The sequence below is a fragment of the Macaca fascicularis genome, chromosome 1, assembly GCF_037993035.2.
Source record: "Macaca fascicularis isolate 582-1 chromosome 1, T2T-MFA8v1.1".
NCBI classification, from domain to species: domain Eukaryota; kingdom Metazoa; phylum Chordata; class Mammalia; order Primates; family Cercopithecidae; genus Macaca; species Macaca fascicularis.
Window position 1 is genome coordinate 32111699 of NC_088375.1, and position 24456 is coordinate 32136154.

The 24456-nt window shown below is 36.3% G+C and overlaps 1 protein-coding gene across 15 annotated transcripts in view; it reads left to right on the forward strand.

Moving 5' to 3' along the window:
• Positions 1–24456, forward strand: part of RABGAP1L (RAB GTPase activating protein 1 like) — a 799577-nt gene that overhangs the window by 352510 nt on the left and 422611 nt on the right. The window lies entirely within an intron of this gene.

Below are 24456 nucleotides of genomic sequence, written 5' to 3' on the forward strand. Positions count from 1 at the left end.
TTATTTAAAATCTTTTTACTTTTTAAATGTAGGTATTTATTGTTTTATATATCCCTCTTAGTACTGCTTTTGCTGTATCACACATGTCTTGGTATGTTGTTTTTCCATTTTCATTTCTTTCAAGAAATATATTTTTTTCCATCTGAATGTTTTTATTGACCTAGTGTTTGTTCAGGAGTATTTTATTCAACATCCCTGAATCTATGGTTTTCAACATTCCTCTTGGTTAAAACTTCTAGTTGTATTTCACTGTGGTCTGAGAAAACATATGATTTCTATTTTGTTTTCTTTTTCTTTTGAGACAGTCTCACTCTGTCGCCTGGGCTGAAGTGCAGTAGTGTGATCTCGGCTCACTGCAACCTTTGCCTCCTGAATTCAAGCGATTCTCTACTCAGCCTCCCGAGTAGCTGGGATTACAGGCACCTGCCACCATGTCTGGCTACTTTTTGTGTTTTGAGTAGGAACTGGGTTTCACTATCTTGGCCAGGCAGGCTGGTCTCGAACTCCTGACCTCAGATGATCCGCTGCCTTGGCCTCCCAAAGTGCTGGGATTACAGGCATGAGCACAGCGCCTGGCCTATGATTTCTATTTTTACAAATTAGTCGAGACTTGTTTTGTGCCCTAACCTATGGCCCATGATGGATAATGTTCCATGTGCTGATGAAAATAATGTCTATTCTGCAGTTATTGGATAACAATCTCTGTAAATGTCTGTTAGGTCCATTAGTCTAAAGTCCAGTTTAAATCCAATGTTTCTTTACTGATTTTCTGTCTAGATTATTTATCTAATGCTGAGAGTGGGGTGTTGAAGTCTCCCACTGTTGTATTAGAGTCTCTGTCTCCTTATATCTAGTAATATTTTATTAATGAATGTGGGTGCTCTAGTGTTAGGTGCATAAATTAATATATTTAGAACCATTATATCCTCTTATCCTCTTCCTGGAATAATTACTTTATCATTATATACTTGTCTTTTTTTTTTTCCTACTTTTTTTGATTCAAAGTCTGTCTTATTTGATGTAAGCACAGCTACTCTTGCTTGCTTTTAGTTTCCACTTGAGTAGACTTTTTCCATTCCCTTTACTTTCATTCTATATGTGTCTTTACAGGTAAAGTACATTTCTTGTAGACAGCATATAGTTAGGTCATTTTTAAAAATTCATTCAGTGAGTCTATGTGTAGTAAGCAAAGAGTTTACTTCATTTGTATTCTAGGTGGTTATTAATATATAACATTTTGTTCCGTCATATAGTCAGTTGTTTTTGGTTCTTTTGTATATTTTTTGCTCCTTTCTCTTTTCTTGTTTGTCATTGTGTTTTGGTGGTTTTGTGTAGTTGTACCTTTCTCCTCCTTATTTGTGCTTAAGTTTTATACATTTGCATATTTTCATGATGGTAGATGGTTATCAGTTTGCTTCCAGGTTTAGGACTCCCTTGAGCATTTCTTGTAGGGCTGGTCTGTTGGTGATGAATTCCCTCAGCTTTTGTTTGTCTGGGAAAGACTATGTTTTCTTCATTTTTTTAAGGATAATTTTATTTGATATGGTATCCTTGACTGGCCATTTTTTTTTTTCTTTCAGCACTTGGAATACATCATCCCATTTTCTCCTGGTCAGTAAGGTTTCTGCAGAGAAATTCATGTTAGTCTGATGGTTTTATTTATTTTTTTTAATTATAGGTGACTAAACACTTTTTTTGTTTTTAGAAGTATTTCTTTGTCCTTGACTTTAGACAATTTGACTATAGTATGCCATGAAGACCTTTTTGTGTTGTGTTTGTCTGGGAATCTGAGAGTGTCCTGTGTCTGGATGTCTAAATATCTTGCCATACTTGTCTGTTATTTCATTAAATTGGTTTTCTAACCCTTTCTTTCTCCCTTTGCCATCTGGGATCCTGGTAATTCAGATATTTGGTCATTTTATGATGTCTCAGATATCACAAATACTTCACTCATTCTTTTTTGTTCTTTTCTCTTCATTTTGGTCTGTGTGATTTCAAAAGACCTTTCTTCTGCTGTTCTACTCTACTGTTGAAGCTATAGTTCCAGAACTTCTGTTTGGTTCTTTTTTTTTTAATGATATCTATCTCTTTGGTATATTTCTCATAATGTCCTGAATTATCTTTTGTTTTTTGTTTTCAGAATTCTCTTATATTGCACTGAGCTTCTTTAGAATTGATAATTTTCATTTTCTGGGATTTCATGAATTTCTTTTTGATTGGGATGTTTCTGGGGGAATTATTGTGTTTCTTTGGAGGTATTATATTTCCTTGCTTTTCCATGTTTCCTGTGTTAGTACATTAATATCTATACATCTCATATAAAAGTTGCTTCTTTCAGTTTTTTGAATTTCTGACTTTTATAGAGGAGGACTTTTTCTGAAAGTGTATCTATGATGTTGGTTGGTTAGGACACTTTGGCTTTGATTCTGGGTGCAGGCTAGTAGTATAATCTTTGTATGATTTCTTCAACTGTAAACAACATCAGTGGATCTGTGATTTCCAGTGACTTAGGGTGTAGTTATTAGTGGAGGTTGTGCTGGAGTTTTTATGGGGATTTGGATACCAAATAGTTCAGTATCTGGGCCCTAGTGGTGTCAGTGGTAGGTTTGGTGTGCCTGTTCCTGGGCCTCAGAGTTGCATACGCCAGCACTGATGTTGGCACGTCTAAGCGGGCCAATACTTGGGCCTCCAGGTGACTTACCCAGGTGTTGAAGCCTTGGTTCCAGCAAGTGGGCAGGTTCTCAGGCCTCTGGGCAGCTAGTGTGGCATGGGCAATGACAGTGACAATGGCGGGACAACCCTCTGGTTCCTGAGAAGTATGCTTTCATATTGGGTTGCTGCAATGGGATGAACAGGCCAGTCTCCAAGCCTGCAGGCAGCATATGCTTGTAGGTGTTAGACATAGTGGTATTAGTTGGATGGAAAGTCCCACCTTCAGGCTTCTTGGGGTAGTGTTCAGATGCCAACAACGGTGGACTGGGCTGGGTATTCCCCTGACCCCCAGACTCTGCTCTGGCACGGAGAAGGCAGAGCTTGGCCAGGTAGGCTTGTCCTTAGGCCCTCTGATAGTGAGTGCAGGTACCAGCCATGTTACACAGGAGTGGGTCAGTTCCCATGCTACTGGCAGAATGCTTAGCTGGTGGGAGGAAGCAGTTGTGCTGCTGCCTTGTGACTGGGGAGGGTGGGACTGCCTTCAGTGGCAGGCAGCCTAGGCCTCTCCAGTGGCAAGGCAGCAGCACAATGGCCTTGTCACTGGGTGTACTACTTGCACCTCAGCCCCAGTGGTGCTTGTGCCTCAGCCTCCTGTGCAGTCGCCCATGTTTGCTCATTTCTAAGCCACATAGCCAGTTGCCATGTTTCTCTTGAGCTTTAGCCCTGGCTCTGTTGGATTCCAGAACAGTATATAATCTGTTGTAGACAGCATTCAAAGTAGTACCTTGCTGTAGCTGTTTAGGTTTCAGGGAGTGTCTGGGACCCAGCATGAGCTCCTTCCCCTCCTTGGAGCAGTGCTGTTGCACAATCTCATGGCATCACCCTCTGTTAGTTTCAGAGCCTGTAAGGACTGAGGGGTTCTCCCAAAGCTAGGATTGCAGGAGTCCACAGTGGGAATGTGGACTACTGAGGATCTTTCAATTACTTTTTCCCCACACTGGGGAGTAGCTCTTCACTCCCAGCTAATCCCAGCCAAGGAGTCTGCCTCCCTTCCTTTTTCCTTGCTTTAGGTATTTCCTGTCACTTTCTGTTAAATTCCAGTGTTCTCTCTTGGATGATCTATTTGAAGTATGATTATTCACTCACTATTTTGGTTCTTCTTAGTGGAGGAAGCAAGTATGACAATCAAAACCAAGATTTTTATACATACATACATACATACATACATACATACATACATACATACATTCCTATAAGGAACATTCAGGGTATTAAAACCAGCTTGTGGAATTTTTTTAATCAGAAAAAAATTTTAATTGAATCTAATAAAGGGTTACAAAATGAAGTTGAGGGTATCTCTAGAAAATAGTACAGAGAGATAGGAAATAGGATAGACAATAAAATTAGAGAACTCATAGCAGTAAAAAGAAGAGACTTGCTACACATTACCCCATGGGTGAATCTGAATACACAATTATTGAGTGAAAGAAACAAGGAGTATATAGTAGATGCTTTCATTTATGTGAAGTTTAAGAATAGATAACACTATGGTCATGGCCATAATAGTGGCTACTTATTAAAGATGGCTATAATACAGGTTGGTTATAACACAGGAAGATAGGTTGATTCATACGTCTATCAGAAGTGGTATAATACAAGAAGATAAATTGTGGTTCACCAAGTGTATACACATGGAAAAATTATTTGTGTTACATGCTTAAGTTTTGTTTACTGTGTATTATAAACACAATTGAAATAATAGAGAAGGAAAAAAAATCAGAGAATCAATCTAAGATGCGCAACACTTCAACAATAAGAATTTCGGAATTAGATAAAAATAAGAAAAATATAGAGCAGAAAAAACAGAAATATATCAAGGATGTTTTCTGGTATTGAGGACAAGTATTCAAAATGAAAGGGCACACTAGTTATCCAGCATATTGGATAAAATTCGATAAAAATGACTGTGTGGCTTAGATACCAGCCAGGGGCAGCTGGTCACATCTGTAGTTCAAGCTACTTGGGGAGCCAAGGTGGAAGGATTGCTTTAGGCCAGGAATTTGAGGCTGTAGTGTGCTTTAATCACACCTCTGATTAGCCACTGCACTCCAGTGCAGGAAATATGGTGAGACACTGTCTCAGGGGGGGAGAAAAAAAAAAGATATACTAAAACATATTATTGAGTAATTGTGAAACCCTAGGAACAAATAAAGATCTTGCAAGCTTCCAGATGAGAAAAAAATAGGTTTTGCTATGCAATAGAAATACTGGAAGAAAGGAGACAATGGAACATCACCTTCAATATCTGAGAAAAAATTATTTCCAACCTACAGTTTTATACCTAGCAAAATTACCAGTTATGAACATCTTCATTCACCTTTTCTCAAGAAGCTACTATAGTATTTTCACTGCCAAAAACAAGAAAACAAGTAGAAAGGAAGACATAAGATATAGGAATTAGAAAATCTAGTATGAGTGAGAGAGGTGAAAGGAACCCTTGGGAAGAGGGAAAGGAAAATTCCAACTCGATAGCTGAATAGAGGGCCTATTGAGAAAGCAGTTTAGATCGGAAGTCAGAAGGATCACAAGAGATTTTTTTTTTTTTTTTGAGACAGAGTCTTGCTCTGTCACCCAGGCTGGAGTGCAGTGGTGCGATCTCAGCTCACTGCAACCTTTGCCTCCCGGGTTCAAGCAATTCCCCTGCCTCAGCCTCTTGAGTAGCTGGGACTAAAGGCGTGCACCACCACACCTGGCTAAGTTTTGTATTTTGAGTAGAGATGGGGTCTCGCCACATTGGCCAGGCTGGTCTTGAACTCCTGACCTCATGATCCACCCGCCTCGACCTCCCAAAGTGCTGGGATTACAGGCATGAGCCACCGCACCCAGCCAGATGTTTTTCAAGAAGACGAAATTGATAAATATTGAGAGTATTTAAACATATTCAGAGAAGATTTATAAAACTGGGGGAGAGTTTTAGTACATAGAAAACGGAAAACAAAAAAACAAGATAGGTATGAACTGTGGAGGAAACTGTGAGAAATGGAATGGAAAGACAATAGTATATTATATTATCCAGCTATGAATGGGTTATGTAACTACATGACTATTAATATAAATATCTCATCCAGATAGTGTGAATACTATAAAGCAGCAAAGAGGAGTTAATCACAGATATATAAAAAACATAATGGGGAGTAAGCAAAACAAGTTGCCACTAATACTACTTATAACAAGTTTTGTTATATTTCTAAAAACGCATAAAAAACTATAGAATATAACATGATAAATATCCATATATCCACAACTAAGCTTAAGAAATAAACATTATGGCCAGGTGTAGTGGCTCACGCCTATAATCCCAGCACTTTGGGAGGCCGAGGTGGGCGGATTACAAGGTCAGGAGATCAACCATCCTGGCTAACATAGTGAAACCCCGTCTCTACTAAAAATACAAAAAAAAAAAAAAAAGAAAAAATTAGCCAGGCGTGGTGGCGCAGTCTTGTAATCCCACCTACTCGAGAGGCTGAGGCAGGAGAATCGTTTGAACCCAGGAGATAGAGTTTGCAGTGAGTCAAGATCCCGCCACTGCACTTCAGCCTAGGCGACAGAGTGAGACTCCATCTCAAAAACAAACAAACAAACATAATGGAATCCTCCCATGTGCTCCCCTCTGGTACAATTGCTTTTCATCTTTGTCTGAAGGTAACCACTGTTTTAAAGTTCATACTTGACATTCCTGCATACGTCTTTATACTACATACAGTTGACTCTTTAACAACGTGGGCTTGTACTTCGCAGGTCTGCTTACATGCAGATTTCCTTTTACCTCTGCCACCCCTGAAACAGCAAGACCAATCCCTCCTCTTCCTCCTCCTCCTCAGCCTACTCAGTGTGAAGATGATGATGATGATGATGATCCACTTCTATTTAATAAATAGTAAATATATTTTCTCTTCCTTATGATTTTCTTAGAGTTTCTTTTCTCTAGCTTACTTTATGTGACAATGTAGTATATAATACATATAACATACAAAATATGTGTTTTTGTTTTGTTTTTGTTTTTGAGATGGAGTTTTGCTCTTGTCACCTAGGCTGGAGTGCAATGGTATGTTCTCAGCTCACTGCAACCTCCGCCTCCTGGGTTCAAGTGATTCTCCTGCCTCAGCCTCCCAAGTAGCTGGGATTACAGGTGCATGACACCATGCCCAGCTAATTTTTTGTATTTTTATTAGAGATGAGGTTTCATTATGGTGGCCAGGCTGGTCTCGAACCCCTGACCTCTGGTGATCCACTCGCCTCGGCCTCCCAAAGTGCTGGGATTACAGGCGTGAGCTACCGTGCCTGGCCCACAAAATATATGTTAATCAGCTGTTTATGTTATCCCCAAGGCTTCTGGCCAGTAGTTGAGTTTTTGGGGAGTCAAAAGTTATACATGAATTTTTGACTGTGCATAGGGCCAGTGCCCCAACCCCTGCATTGTTCAGGGGTCAATTGTGTGTGTATATGTATTTCTGTCCCTAATCAATGTTTAGCAAGTTGACTGTTTTTAAACTCCCCCTGCAGTTATTCATGGGGATTACATTCCACGACCCCCAATGGATGTCTAAAACTATATTAGTACCAAATCCTGTATATATTATGTTTTTTCCTATACATATGTACCTATGATGGTTTAATTTATAATGTTTGCATAGGAGATTAACAACAATAACTAATAATAAAGTAGAATAACTAGAGCAGGCCGGGAGAGGTGGTTCATGCCTGTGATCCTGGCACTTTGGGAGGCCGAGGCGGGCGGATCACCAGAGGTCAGGAGTTCGAGACCAGCCTGGCCAACATGGTGAAGCCCCGTCTCTACTAAATACAAAAATTAGCTGGTCATGGTGTTGTGCACCTGTAATCCCAACCACTTGGGGGCTGAGGCAGGATAATTGCTTGAACCTGGGAAGTGAAAGTTGTAGTGAGCCGAGTTTGTGCCACTGTACTCCAGCCTGGATGACAGAGCAAGACTCTGTCTCCAGAAAAAAAAAAAAAAAAAAAAAAAAGAATAATTAGAATAGTATGCCAGGATCACCAAACTTTTTTTTTGTACTTTGGAGCAATTATTAGGGAAAATAAGGGTTACTTGAACATAGCACTGTGATACTGTAATAGTTAATCTGATGACAGTCGATCTGATGACAGTTGAAGAATAACCCAGAGGGTGCCTAAGGGTTAGTATATACATCGTGGTTTGATTCATTGAAGTTATGCTCACATCATGGTCAAAAGATGAAAGTGGAATGGTTTCTATTTCCTTGTTCTCAGGAAAAAATACAAGTTTTTGAATGCCACTGTTCAACTTGACACTTGATCTGTTGCAATTAAGACAATTTGCGTGCATCTTTTAGGTATAGCTGTAAAATTTTCTCTTTTGAAATATCATGAGTCAAAATTGAGCTGTGTGAAATAAAAAAATAAAGAATTTGTGTGTGTGTGTGTGTGTGTGTGTGTGTTTTAATGAAAATCTCTTCGTATATTGGAATTTCATGATGGTCTAGGAGGCCTGAAACTCTGCAGGTCTAGATTGTGAGGATCTCTGAGAACTGCATACTCTGCATATTATAGGTACTCAATCAGCAATGATTGCTGGTGGCATAAACTGCACGAGCTACATAATAGCCAGCAAGCAAAGATGCCCAATTAGTTGGTGAATGATTTACCAGGGGAAGTCTATTTTCAGCCTGGGTAGTTACTATTAAGAGAGGATCCTAGAAGCTGCACTTTTTGCCTGCTAGGTGTTCAGAATACTTTTGAAAGAACTGAAGTGTTCAGTTCAGTGGAGACATCTTGGATCGTCTATATTTACAGCCCTTCATTTCCCAATTTCTTCAACCTTTTTCCTTCCTGAAAGTCACACTTTCATAGTTTAGGGGAAATAATTAGTTTTATAAAACATTCAGTTCCTAAAAGATTAATAATTCCAAAGGAAAATATATTAGTTGTAGTTATGAAAAATGTAATGACAACAGGCTGTCAGCTTTCAGAATTGCTTCTTAGTTTTTCATTAAAATAGAAAAATCAAAATGTCCCATGAGTTTTATAGAAAAATTGAGCATATTTTAATATTAAGTTAAACGTGTATAATTTTATAAGAACAAAAAAGGTTTGACCTTGAAAATTTTTTTCTTCAGTTTTAATCTGTTACAGGACAGTGCCTGCACATTAGTAGGCACTTGGTGAAGATTTGTGAAATGAATGTGATAGCATCATGTTATCGGAATTCATCATTGCTGAATTAATGTAGATTTGTGTTTTCTGTAGGAAATCTTGTCCTTATCTCACCCCAGGTTTTTACCATAACATTTTTTTCCTCTTTGCAAATATCTTTTGATTGGTATTTTAATTATTGATAAGGTGTGCACTTGGAACATTTATTCAAAATGAATAATTCCAGTGTCAGGGGGAAAAAAAAACCCTGGAAATTTAATGTATGGCTTTTTTTAAGTATATATATCACTTTTTTTCCCAAAGAACAGTTTGAAAGTGAAATATTCCAAAGTAAAAACAATTTTAATTTTCTGCAACTGTGTATATGTTTGTGTGTGTGAAAAAAAGATGGAAAAAGGGAAAGATAGAAGAAGGAAGGGTTGGGAGATTGAGGGAGGGAGAGAGAGTAGAGAAATGTGCTTTCTATGAAATTTTGACACGTTTCCAGGATAACTGAGAATGATAAATTAAGTAAAAAGAAAAATAAGCATTCTTATTTTATGTGGGAAGAATTATGCTTTTTTCCTTTTAAAAAATTGGTTTCTATGAAAACAAGCAATAATAGCTTTAACAAATACATAATAATTTTTAGATCAAGCTGATAACTGCTTTTAGATAATAGCCTAAGTCACTGATTAGAAGGGAAAAACCATCTTTGGAAAAGATCTTTTGGAAATCATCTTTTGTGTATAATATTAAAATCAAAATTTTTCATAGTCGCTTCAAGGAAATTTTCTAACATTAGGAAGGGAAATATTATTAATTATTTTCAGCAGAAAGTAGAGTATCTGCATTAATGACAAATATGTTTTTACCTTAGACCTTTTAAATAATTAATTTTTTCCTTTTAATAGAGAAAAGGACACATTTAGATATTGGATGTTTATTTTACACTTCAAAACAGTCTTCTTTGGGAAAAAAATAGGCTGAAAATTGTAAAACCAACGAAATTTTAAAGTTGTAGAGCATAAGTAGATACTGACAATTTTTCTTGCCACATCTGAAGTTGGTTGTTTGACTTAAAAGGCCAACAATCTCATTTATTGGTTTCTTTGGAGTAGTTGGTTGCCTTTTCTCTCTCCTACACCAAACTATAAAGATAATTTCATGAACCTCTTTTTAGTTGAGCTTTTGTATTTTGCTAATTTTTCTGACTTAGATGAAGTTTCAATTAAAAATAGACTATAAACTTATATGTGGGTGGCAGTCGAATGAGTTGCTATGACAGTTCATATTATGAGGTTGAACCAAATGCAAAGTAGCTTAACAGAATTTGAGAAACATAGAGCTATATCAGTACTAATGATTACCCTTCTTTAACCTATGCTGGGTAAAAAGGAACATGCCTTTCTCTCAGGGTACAAAAGTTTTACTGGAGAAATCAGTGGAGCCTGTAACCCTTATCCTATGGCTACTAAGAGCCTATTTTCCTAAGGAACACCCCTCTTTCCCACTTGTGGATATTGGTAAGAGGTCTTGGGAATATCAAGTCTGGTCTGTATTTTCCCATCCTCTACAGGTAATCTCAGAAGAGGTGCTTAATAAATGCTATACACCATCATCCAATTCTTGCTCCTCCTATTCCTGACAGTTTAGATTTTTTTCTTCCTTTATGGAATTTTCTTAAACTGATTCTGCCATTTTCTGGACACCATATTTCTCTTTTTTAATTTTAATTTTTATTTTTTTTTGAGACAGAGTTTCACTCTTGTTTCCCAGGCTGGAGTGCAGTGGCGCTATCTCGGCCCACTGCAACCTCTGCCTCTCATGTTCAAGTGATTCTCCTGCCTCAGCCTGCCGAGTAGCTGGGAATACAGGTACATGCCACCCATGCCTGGCTAATTTTGTATTTTTAGTAGAGATGAGGTTACTCCATGTTGGTCAGTCTAGTCTCGAAATCCTGACCTCAGGTGATTCACCCACCTTGGCCTCCCAGAGTGCTGGGATTACAGGTGTGAGCCACCATGCCCACCCCTGGACTGTATTTCTCAATGGAGGCTTGGAGTGTTGCAGTGTATCTGTGCGTAGACCAAGCAGTTTTAATAGTCTATTATTAATGTGCCATTGGACATTAAGCTTTGGTATTGAGCAGGAAGGCAAACAGCATTTTACTGGCCTCTATTTTAAGAAAAGGTTTCCATTTACAGAACACTGGCAACTAAAAATAGAAAAAGGAGAATTAAAAGGAGGAAAGTTGGCAACTCTATTTTTATTAGGAAATGGCTAATAAAATTTATTTGGATAATGACAATTCAGATATTGGAGAAAGTATACAAGCATTGGGTTTATTTTCTCATTTCTAGGAGGAGCTGTGGGTAGAAGAAATTGACAGGTTTCATTCTCCTGTCTGTAATAAACGCTTTCAAAATAAAATGTTGATTGTTCAGAATGAAAATATGCACAACCAGAGTTGAACAACTACAGGTTTCACAGAGGAAACAGAAACCTCTGTTTATTTTCCCTAAGTCACAGTAAAGGCTTTTGATTCTTCTTGAGGAAGTAGGGTTACCATTCCTCTAATCAATCATGTGTATTTTATATATGCTATATTCTGCTTGTAACCTATATTTTAATTTCATTTAACACATCCTTGTGAACATTTTCCCATGCCTCCAAATATTTTCTATAACATAATGATTGCATAATTTTTTATCATAAGGCTGTTACGTATTTCACATTTTTTCTATTACTGAGTACTACTTCTGAATATAATTTTTAATGTTCTACCATGAAGTTTACAATCATTTTTTACTTTTTAAAATACTATATGCTGAGTTTTTACAATGACATACAAAGAAAACATTTTTGCTTTTGTTTTTCTCTCTTTTAATTACTGCATGCTGGGAAAGAAATAGTTCCAGAAGCCCACTTTAAGTATCTGAGGTGGTAAACTTCTAAAAACTGTGTTCTTGATAAAGGCTAGTAGAACTTAATGGACCACTCATACATAGCCTTTGTATATTTTTACAGATTACTCTTAACTTTGATTATGTGCTCTACCATCATTATTAACAACATTACTTAGTGTCTTAGTCTATTTTGTGTTGCTATAAAGGAATGCCTGGGGCTTGTTAGTTTATAAAGAAAAGAGAAAGCTCAGAGTTCTACAGGCTGTACAAGCAGCCTGGCACCAGCATTGGATTGGCCTCTAGTGAGGGCTTTTGTACTGCATCAAAACATGGTAGAGAATGTCAAAGGGAAAGCGAGCATGTATGAAGAAGGACCAAATCCAAGAGGCATCTTGCTTTTATAGCAACCCACTCTCAGGGGGAACTAATCCATTCCTGTGAGAACAAAATCAGTCTCTCCAGAGTGGAAGCTCACTGCCACAAGGAGGGCACAAAGCCGTTCAGTAGGGATCCACTTCCCACTAGGCCCCATCTCTCACTACCACCACACTGGAGATTAAATTTCAACCTGAGATTTGGTGGGGACAAACAAACCATATCCAAACTATAGCACCTAGATTCTAGGAAGATTCGATCCGGTCTCCTTGTTATGCCTCACAGGCAGAAAGTAGCTGCTTGATAAGTTTTTTGTTTTTAGTTTGTTTTTAATGATTCAAGAAAGGAAATAAGTAGGGAAGGAAGAGAAGAAGCAAGATTATTTCTTAACAGGTGCCTCATTTTCAAACTCCATCGTGATTAAATTTAACTTGAAAAGTCACATTTTCTCTAAATCTTATTTATAACTTTAAATTATACATTATGTAATTAGGTTGTAAAAATTCCTGTTTAACTTGAAAATTCTCTTTTAAATATTTATGACCCTTATTATTAAGATACAGTTTTTGAACTGTATTTTTATGTTTTGATAAAGATTTTATTGAAAATTAAACTTTTATATAACTAATGTGACCCTAAGGAGGACTTTTGAATATTATAATCTTATCTGGAGATACTGATATATTAGGTTTGTAAGTGGTTTACCATTCATTAAGAAATGTTACTTTGAAACCAGTACCTTTAGACTAAATAGACATAAACATATAAATGTGAAATTTATATTCACATTCAGATAAAACAACATTAACTCTTTGGCCCACTGAATCCAGAGCCAGTCTTGTCAGCACAGCAGGGGTTGCCTTTGGTGTCCCTCCATTACTTTACACAAGGTAACTCTACCAATCTCCATGCACATGCTACTGCTTTGTACGCAACATCAGTGCATGCATGCTGCCCAACTCATTAGTGTTCACCGAAGTAGTTAGAGATACCAGAAGGACAACCCAGAGGCTACTGCTAAGCATTCTTTTGAAATTTTGAAGGTTGGGGTATCTCCTACTCTGCCCATTGTTACCATGGCTCTGAGCACAGTCTCACTTTTCACCTAATTAAATCCTTGATCAAAGAATGGGATCCTTAAGTAGAATGGACAGATTAGTTCTTTCTCTTAATGAGAAATAGAAAAATTGTGATGTCATTTCATGTATTTACTGCTAGAATCATTTAGTCAATAGATATGTACTGAATATTGTCTACACGCCAGAAACTGTGTTAAGTACTTGGGATACAGTTATAACCAAGACAGTCCTTGAGATGCTATGAGTTGAGGGGAGTTATACATAAACAGGAAACCAAGAAGTTATGATATAATATGGTAAGTGCTGAGCTAACAGTGTATAATATTCTATGGGAGCTGATAGGATAGGCATCTTATCAAGTCTTGGCAGAAGGATGAGGAAAGACTGACTACCCTTGCCTTACCCCTAACATTTATCCCATTCATCCCCCCCTTTCCCTTTTTTTTCTGTAATTGCCATGTTTTAGACATTCCTACTTAGATTATTACAACCATATACAGTACTTCTCAGACATATCCACCTTAGAACTCTCCACAGCCAGCAAAGAAGAGGAAGCTAGTTATATGGAGAGAGGTGTAGAGTGGTGCTACCTTAGAGCATAATGCTAATGATCTGCCATCGTGTGAATTTTCCATATTATTCTGCATTGTTTGTGGTCATTGTGGAAAAGTATGATTCTGATGCATGTATAAGATCTTTTAAAGAACACAAAAAAAGTTATGATTTTTTCAACTCTAAAATCTTCCAGTGAAACTAACTTTTAAGGAAGATCTTCCAAGAGTATCTAGTGGCTTCACATACCCTCTATGCAGCAGTATTGTTCAATAACGACTCATCCAGTTAGTTACTCTCTTCCTTAGTCAGCCTTTTAAAAATGCTGCCAGATGACTCTCCTTGAAGCTCACATTGTTATGCAATTTTCCCTATTTTCCTTAGAAACAAATTCTGAAGTCCTTAGCTTGCCTGGAAATGCTCTCTACAATCTGCCCTGAACCTCCCTTTCCAATCTTAGACCTCATTTCTCTCGTCATGCGTGCTGTAGTACAACAATGTCTGAACCCTACTTTGGGAAAACCATTTCTTCGCTTATGTTGGTACTTCCGTTTGGAATGCACACTTCTCTTTGCTGTGAACATTTGAACTATTTCTAAAGTCCGGATCAAATGCCTAGTCCCTCTTAGGCTTTCTCTTGCTTTTCAACCTGGGAGTAATTTTTCTCTTTTTTGGTTTCTTTGTAAATCTGTTCTACATTTTATTAGTATTTAACCCTTCCCTGACAGTTCTTCACACATCTTTTTGTTCTCTGCCAGAATATAAACTACATAAGAATAATCTTTTACATATTCCCAAACCCAACATTGTCTGCTCTGTATCCTGTATAGTTTGTGCCCCGTAAATGTCTACTGAATTGAACTTAAACTTTGAAGTATAACCCTATAGATGTACCACTAATCTAGGGACATTTATATTCTCTTTCAGTGCTACCGTGTACTCTTTGAAGTGCATCCGGACATTTAATTTTTCTATTTCTTATTTTTTTTAACCCACAAGGTGGTTATAATATTTCACTCTGCACTATAAAATTGTTATGTTATTTATCAAAGAACTACTTTGAATTCCCTGGGAGAAAAATGGTCAAATATATGAAAATCATTATAGAATTTCACTTCTGACATATGGTACAACCTAGAGATAATTTTTTTTAAATGCCAAGTAATCTGGAGCTATAAGTTCCGTAATACCACATAGGTATATATGTGTATGGATGAGTAATCTTTCATGTTTATAACCTCATTTTGTAATGTGATAGTAGGCTATGGTAAATTTGTCTTCTAATTTTTTAGGAGGACAGAATTGTTACAGAAAAACATTTTAGTTTAGTGTGTTGAGAGTCTAGGCACTAGAGATAGACTGCCTACGTTCAAATCACTCTTTAGTCCTTCGTGTGACCCCGGGCGTAATGCTTTGGTTTTCTCATTTATCAATCAGAATAATAAGAGCTCCTATTTACAGTATAGTTTTCAAGAATAAATTATCTAATACTGGCCCATAGTAAATACATATTAATTATTATTTTTATTATATTTTCATGGATAAATCATACAGAGGCTTAGTTGGAGGCTAAACTTAGTGGTAAAGAACTTAGAATCAGATAAACCTGGGTTTTAATACTCACTCTTCCTGTTGCTACCTAGGTAGTTTTGTAGAAGTTACCTAATTGCTTCCAAGCTTCTGTTAGATTTTTTGAGAATTGAATGACATAGTACATTTTGAATGCTTAACATATTGCTTTGTGCATGGTATTATTTAATAAATATTAGCTTTGGTTATACTTGCAATGTTCTGTTATTTCTCTTTTTCACACATGTTGCTTCCAATCTATTTGGCATTTATTTTAGCATTAAAGTAGAAAGTTTTCAGTAGAAAGGAGTTCTGTATAAAGAAAAAAAAAATCTTAAGAAGATAAATCTAAGTGGAAATTTAAAGAAAATAAGGCTTTTTTAGACCTAGCCTGTAAACTCTTTTAGACTCTTGAATTTGATATTCCACTAGCTCTTCTGAGTATTAGGAAAAAAAGTTCTTTAAGCTGCTCTAAAGTTGGGTCTGGAGGCAATCCTTAAAAAGTGGAAGCTGGAAAAATTTCACATCTTTAGATCAATGGCATCCAAACTGAAGAGTATACTATAACCAAGTGGGTGAGAGAACATATTAGACCACCTACTTACATATATTTTCTCTAAAATTATTTAAAATACAGGTTGATAGTAGTGCATGTAGGTAACCTATTAGGTATAAATATATTGAGATAGTGACTCAGTTTTATTTTTTAAAAATATACTATCAAACCACTGCTCTAGAGAATGGCTATATTAAGCCAACGTTTTAGTATAAACAAAGTTTAGATATTTGTCATTCATATAATTTAGATAACAGTGCTGTAAATTATCAGCTCTTTGCTTTCCTGTAATGTGCCATTTGTGATAAGGGGGAATAGGAACTTTGCTCTGAATCCTTTTCCATAGGAGGTGCTTTTAAAGATGCCTCTTTCAGTCCTGGTTAGGTAAGGGAATTAGAACCATTAGAATTGCTTTATAAAAATTGAGGAAAAGGATGATAGAAATGATTTGTTTAGCTATCTGTTTTCAGTGAATTGCATCCTTTTCATTAAGATGAAACAGTTAAATTAAGACAAGACCAATAGAGATTTTATTAAGTTCACTTTTAAAAAATGAGTTTTGACATAGAGATTTAAAATTAAACAGACCTATATTCAAATCTTCATTCTTGATCTTGCTAGCAGTGACGTTTCTTTGTGAGTAAAAAGTTAGGGGTATAATAACAGTAGCCTTCTCCTGCTACCACCTGGCATTTAGCAGATCAGTTCTCAGTGAATATAAGCATTGATTATTTTTAAGGTGGTAGAGCTGATGAAAAGAGCAAGTAAACCTGGGTGCGGTGGCTCACACCTGTAATCCTGGTACTTTGGAAGGCTGAGGCAGGAGGATCACTTGAGCCTATGAGTTTGAGACAAGCCTGGGCAATGTAGTGAGACCTCATCTCTACAAAAAAAAAATAAAAAATTAGCTGGTTGTGATAGTGTGTGCCTGTACTCCCAGGTACTCAGGTGGCTGAGGTGGGAAATCACTTGAGCACAGGAGGTTCAGGATGCAGTGAGCTGTGACTGTGCCACTGTACTTCATCCTGGGCAACAGAGTGAGACACTGTGTTGTCTAAAAAGAAAAGAAGAAAGAAAAGAAATGTATCTTATACCATAGAGCTTAACTTTCTTTAAATATGTGTAAACTGAAAGTAATTCTGTGCTCTTTTAGACATGGGGAATTTCTCTGCAAAGTTTGGATATGGAGTCATTGTATTTGTATTTAAACTGACCTTAGATGTATCAATTTATTACCTATTACATAGTATTTGAAAATAATTATATTTATTTTGTCTTTTAGCAACAGATGAAATTTAGTCTTACACCCAGACAGACTATTCACCTAATTAAATATGAAGGGTCTGTGAAGGTCTCCATGACACCCTGTAACCAGCTGCAATTTGACATTAGACTGGATGTTCTGATTACTTACACTTTTTGTTTTAGTTCTTTTCCTGAGCTTTAATTGTACAAATATGTCCTAAAACACCAACTTATTAAGAGGCTTAATGCCTTTTAAATGCATCAGTGCTCTTGGCAGCTTAGCATGAGTGCTATCTTTGCATGGGAGGTTGCAGTTTAGAAGCAACTTTATGGATCAGTTCCCAGGTTGATGTTGCATATGTTCATTTTACAACCTGTGTGCATAATCTCTCAGGGTGAAGGTAATTAAGAGAAAGCATGAGCTACAGAATTGAAGCCAAGTAATCTAAGATTCTGTTTTTAAACTCTTTGCTATATAACATTAATTAAGTTGTTTACCTTCTTAATTTATCCATTTGTAAAATGATAGCTTTTGTTGTTAAAGTGCTTTATAACCCTTACATTACAAGTTCTGTCTACCATATATTTAAAACTATGGATAGAAATAATGAAGAAACTCTGAACTTGCTTTTGCTTATATATGGATATATCATATTATATGCTTAAGATTGGAGATAAATTTTATAACCTGATTTTCTCATGGCAGTGTACAAATGAAATTATTCTGTAAGTTTTTCAAAACAGTAAAATCACTATTTTTCATCTTTTTGTGAGATGTACTTTTTTCATACCCACAGAAATTTGCAGAGGGCTTCTGCATACCACCCAGCTTCCAGTATTTCAGTATTTGGCTAGGTTCCCCTCATTTTGCTTAATTATTCATTTTGGTTGGAAAGTTTACTACTGAAACTTCAGATTCTATATACTTACCACTTTTCTGATTTTTAAATTTAACATTCAGTAATTATTTGATGTTATTTTAGCTGCATAGGTTTAAGTAACACTAAAAGTATACCTGAATTTCTAGGTAACATATTTATAAGCTTAGTTAGAAGTATCAAAAAGCACTTAAAAAATAATTTAAAACTACAGTAGTGATCTAAAGTTTTTAATGATTTTTCAACTATGAAAATGTTTTACTATTGTGCTTATCCCATGAAGATTTAAAAATTTAGTGGCTGATACCTGAAATAGTATAGGTAGATAGGATACAGCATATGTTATTTTCAGTGTATCTAAAGCCATGTCCTTGGGTCCTGTGTAAATGCAAAGTGGATACTGAAAACTGGATTAATGCCATCAGATTCATCTGATAGGTTATATCCTACTCAAAAATGACAGGAAAACCAAAGGCTACTATGTTAGCAATTTCTGCTGACACTTATTGGTATCCTGTACCCTCTACTTCTTAAACAGATTACATTTTTTTCACTATACTAGTAGATCTCAAAAGGAGATAGAAGAAGCAGGGTTTTTTCCCCCAGGGTAGAGCATTGTTTTGACTATTTCTATTTTTTCATAATGTAAATTATAGAAAGTAAAACTCAACAAAATTTTCTTTCAGAGGATGGGAAAGTGGTGGCTGTAGGTACTTGAAAGATAACATAAGAAAGCATTAAAAGAGGAGACTGGATTTTAAACATTGGAGTGCAGTCCTATTTAGATATTCTAACATAGTATTCTGGTAAAGAGAAAAGCCACTGCAAGTCTATGCAAAGTTGGCCACCATTCCAGGCTAAATTTTAGAAGGATGTAGAGATGAATTAAAAATCTGAGACTTTTAGTAATAGCTCTTGAGATCTCAAGAAATGGAACAAGCTGAAGAAGTAAAACTATTAAAAAGCCAAGCCAACTTGTTGCTGAATTCCCTAAACCAAGAATAATTTCAGAAGCTTAATTTTTTTCCTACAATTAGTACAGAAGAATGAACATTGCCATTAAATAGGGGTTGTGCACTATACCAGTCTGAAACCCTTGAGATTAAAATTAGCTAGAAGACAAGCTATAGAAGACAAGACAGTTTATAATCCCTTCCTTCAACCTCTCCCAACTTAGGTTTTGGAAATAATCTTATGATAACTGAGGGTAAGCCAGGTGCAGTGGCATTCCCTGTAGACCCTGCTACTTGGGAGTCTGAGGTGAGGATTGCTTGAGCCCACAAGTTCAAGGCTGCAGTGCACTGTGATCATGCCTGTAAATAGCTACTACACTCCAGCCTGGGCAGCATAGTGAAACCCCATCTCTAACAATAATAATAACATTTTAAAATAAATTATTAAAATTTCACATTTAGAATTATTTTTGTGCTACAGTAATTGGTACCTCGCTCACTTAAAATGGTAACACTAGTTGAGAATTATACCTCCAGAAATATATATCTAGATAATCCATTATGTTGTCTCTAGCAGGTTTTTCTGAGGAAAAACCAAAAGGAGGACTGGTAATTAAAAGTAGTTAATTTTTACATTCAAGAAAGGAAAAGACTTCTTTGAACAAAGTCCCAAGTCATGAATAAGTAATCACCAGTAATTAGAAATCACTTTTGATCAGTACACATGATGTGAAAATCAGCCAATCAGTGACAGCCTCACTCCTGTGGCCATGCTTCTGAAAATCATCCAGTCATCAACAGCCTCACTCCAGTAACTATCTTCCGCATATCTGCAAATCAATGATAGTCCTAGGCTTCTGAGAGTCAGCCAGCGACTACTCCTATATGTTCTGCATACTGACTCATTATTTGTCATTAAAAATTCAATGGACAAAAGAACAAAGTATGTCTGATGTGGCTGCTTTAGAGGCCAGGATCTAAATGGACCCAGGATCTCTAGTTAGCACCTGATAGAACTTTTAGACAGAAAGTCAGCAAGGATATAAAAAAGATCTGAATAACACAACCAACCTACAAAATCTAATTGGCATTTATAAAACCCCCTACCCAGCCGGGCACGGTGGCTCACACCTGTAATCCCAGCACTTTGGGAGGCCAAGGCAGGTGGATCATGAGGTCTGGAGATCGAGATCATCTTGGCTAACACGGTGAAACCCCGTCTCTGCAAAAAAAAAAATACATACAAAAAATTAGTCTCGCATGGTGGCACATGGCTGTAGTCCCAGCTACTTGGGATGCTGAGGGTGGAGAATTGCTTGAACCTGGGAGGCGGAGGTTGCAGTGAGCCGAGATCACACCACTGCACTCCAGCCTGGGTGACAGAGCGAGACTCCATCTCAAAAAATTACAAAAACAAAAAGCTACTCTACCCAACACAAGTAGAATATGAGTGGAACATTCACCCAGGTAGATCCCATCCTGGGCCATTAAACAAGCCTCAACATATTTAAAAGAACTGAAATCATGTAGAGTATGTTCTCTGACCATAGTAGATTCAAAGTAGAAATCGATAACAGACAACAGGGGAAAAATAATCAATGGGTCAAAGAGGAAGTCTCAAAGGAAATTTAAAAATACATACAACTGAATGAAAATAATATATATCAAAATATGTGGGAGGCAGTTAAACCAGTGCTGACAGGGAAGTTTATAGCAGTAAGTGTTCACTTTTGAAATGAGGAAGGTTCTCAGATCAATACTGTAAGTTTCTTTCTCAAGGAACTAGTAAGTTTCTACCGTAAGAGACTAGAAAAAGAAGAGAAAATAAACCCGAAGTAAGCATAAATAAATAAATAATGAAGACAAAAACAGAAATCAAAGAAATTGAAAACACAAAACAGCAGAGAAAAACCATGAAACAAAAGCTATTTTTGGAAAAAACATTAATAAAATTGGTAAACCTTTGGCAAGACTGAAAAATCTAAAAAGGGAAGGCCTGAGTCACCAATATCAGAAATGGAATAGGAGACATCAGTTCAGATCTTGCAGCCGTTAAAAAATTTCAAGAAAACACTATAAACAACTTTATACCCATAATTTAGAAGAAATGAATCAATTCTTTGAAAACCACAGACTACCAAAATTCAACCAAGGTGAAATAGACAATCTGAATAGCTATTTAACCATTAAAGAAAGTGAATAGGTAATTTAAAGCTCCTGAAAAAGAAATCACCGTGTCAAGATATTTCTTCCTTTTTTAAAAAGATATTAATACATCTTTAATAACATTCATTTTATCCTTTCCATTTTGGCGTGGCACATGATCTTCATCTGGATTTATATTTTATGTGATAAATGATTTTTTAATTTAAGTTCAAGGGTACAAGTGCAAGTTTGTTACATAGGTAAACTTGTGTGCTGGGGGTTTTTGTATAGATTATTTCATCACCTAGATATTAAGCCTAGTATTCATTAGTTGTCTTTCTTGATTATCTCCCTCCTTCCACCCTCCCCCTCCACTCTCCAAAAGACCCCAGTATGTTGTTTCCGTCTATGTGTCCTTGTATTCTCATCATTTAGCTCCCACTTGTAAGTGAGAACATGTGGTATTTGGTTTTCTGTTCTTGTGTTGGTTTGCTAAGGATAATGGCCTCCAGCTCCATCCATGTCCCTGCAAAGGACGTGATCTCATTCTTTTTTATGACTGTCTAGTATTCCATGGTGTACATATACACCATGGAAAGAATGAGATAAAAAAAACAATGAGATCCTATACACCATGAAATACCAATACTCTTTATCCAGTCTATCATTGATGGGCATTTAGGTTCATTCTATGTGTTTGCTATTGTGAATAGTGCTGCAGTGAACATATGCGTGCACGTGTCTTTATAACAGAATGATTTATATTCCTTTGGGTATATACTCAGTAATGGGATTGCTGAGTCGAATGGTATTTCTGTCTTTAGGTGTTTGAGGATTCGTCACACTGTATTCCACAATAGTTGAACTAATTTACACTCCCACCAACAGGGTATAAGCGTTCCTTTGTCTCCACAACCTCAACAGCATCTGTTATTTTTTGGCTTTTTAATAACAGCCATTCTGACTGGTGTGAATTGGTATCTCATTGTGGTTTCAATTTGCGTACCTCTAATGATCAGTGATGTTTAGCTTTTTTCCATATTCTTTTTGGCCACATATATGTCTTCTTCTGGGAAGCATCTGTTCATGTTCTTTGCCCACTTTTTAAGCAGGTTGTTTTTTTCTTATAAATTTGTTTAAGCTCCTTATAGATGCTGGATATTAGACCTTTGTCAGATGCAAAGTTTGCACAAATTTTCTCCCATGCTATAGGTTGTCTATTTAATCTGCTGATAGTTTGTTTTGCCAGGCAGAAGCGCTTTAGTTTAATTAGATCCCATTTGTTGATTTTTGCTTTTGTTGCAATTGTTTTTGGCATCTTTGTCATGAAATCTTTACCTGTGCCTACGCCCCAAATGGTATTGCATAGGTTATCTTCCAGGGTTTTTGTTTTTTTATGTTTTGCATTTAAGTCTTTAATCCATCTTGAGTTGATTTTTGTATATGGTGTAAGGAAGACATTCAGTGTCAATCTTCTGCATATGGCTAGCCAATTATCCCAGCCAAGATATTTCACTGGTGAATTTTACCACACATTTTAGGAGAAATTAACTTCAAGTTTATAAAATCTCTTCCAGAAAAGAGAAGAAGAGGGAACACTTCCTGACTGATTTTATGAAGCTAATATTATTCCTCTAAAACAGACAGATAGTACAGAAAAATAAAACTATAGACCATTATTTCTCACAAATGTAGATGTAAACATTTTCAGTAAGAATCATAATGCAGAAATCCTCAACAAGAATCATAGAATTAGGGTCAGGCGCAATGGCTAATGCCTGTAATCCCAACACTTTGCAAGGCAGAGGCAGGTGGCTTTCTTGAGCCCAGGAGTTTGAAACCAGCCTGGGCAATATGGCGAAATCCCATCTCTACAAAAATTAGCGCGATGTGGTGACACACACTTGTAGTCCCAGCTACTTGGCAGGGCTGAGGTGATAGAATTTGGGCCAGGGAGGTCGAAGCTGCAATGAGCTGAGATCATGCCACTGCACTGCAGCCAGGGTGACAGAGTGAGACCCTGTCTCAAAAAAATAAAGAAGCATAGAATTAGAAGGAATTACAATCAATATTCCTCCTCTTCAAGATTAATAAAGACTGCCACTTTAATGGCAACCTCAATTCAGTGCTGCTTTAGTTACTTCTCCTTTAGTCTGAAAATGAATTGATTTAAGGCAAATTCAGTAGGTTTTTACAGTTTCATTTGTCATCAGTGTTTTTCAAATATAAGTACTTTTGCAAATTGGACCAAATTCTTGGTGCAATTTAAAAAGTTGGGCCGTCTCTCATTTGCCTATTTTGAGAAAGGCTATTTCCCTTTTCTTTGATTTTCTGTTTTTTTAGAATGTTGAACTTACTTATTCTGAAGTTTACCTCCCTTTTAAAGGAAATATCTAGAAGTGTTTCTGGCAATGTGTTCATAATTAGGTTAAATTTTCCTCTTGATAACCTGGTGGCTGTAAAACTGAAATCACTGTGAATGAAAATAATCTTACTATGTCTGCGTCCCCTTGGCATTTGTAAATGAGTTCCTTGAAATTTTGTATTGGTAGATTTTAAAATATCAGTACTTTTATTTCAAAGTAAAATATGCCATAATATGTTTTATAGGATGAAGTGTTTGTTTTTTATTTGTACAGTATAATTACATATTGTATCACCTTCTTTGAAAATACATATTTTTAAAATAATATCTCAGTTTTAGGCAAAGCACATTCCTAGAAGTTTAAAATTAACATTTTCTAAATGTCTAAATTAAGGAGATAATTTTCTGTGAAAATAAAATGTTTGTGGGGGGTGAGGCTTATCACATATCACAGATCATACCTGTTTTAAAGGAAGAAAGTGAAAATAATCTTTAAATTTAGTTGGTGACATAAGCAGAAAGCATGTTTACTTTTTGATACTTAATAACTCTTGAGGTAGTAATAAACGATGATAGTTTCATAATCTTTTTTGCACTGTTGTAATTAAGTTTACACTTGGAGTTTCCAAGGCCAACATGTAAGGAATTGCTCTTTAATTAGGTTCCAACAGTTAGAATAAGCAAAAGGATGCCTGACCTATGACATTGAAGTGTGTCCTGATAGAGTTCCCTTAGTTGTGGTTAAAGCAAATAAAGAAAACAGTGAGCATTCTTTCACAATTTTATATTTTCTGTGTAAATGAGAATTCTTATTTTTAGAGAAGTACATTGAAAAGTAATAACACAAATTAAATAAATGGAATAGACTATAAATTTAGAGCCACTTAAAAAGGATTACATGTATGCCAAGGTACAAATTATCTTTCATACTCAATTTCAGCTGTTACTCATCACTGCTTAACCTACTCTTGAGTAATAACAATATTCTT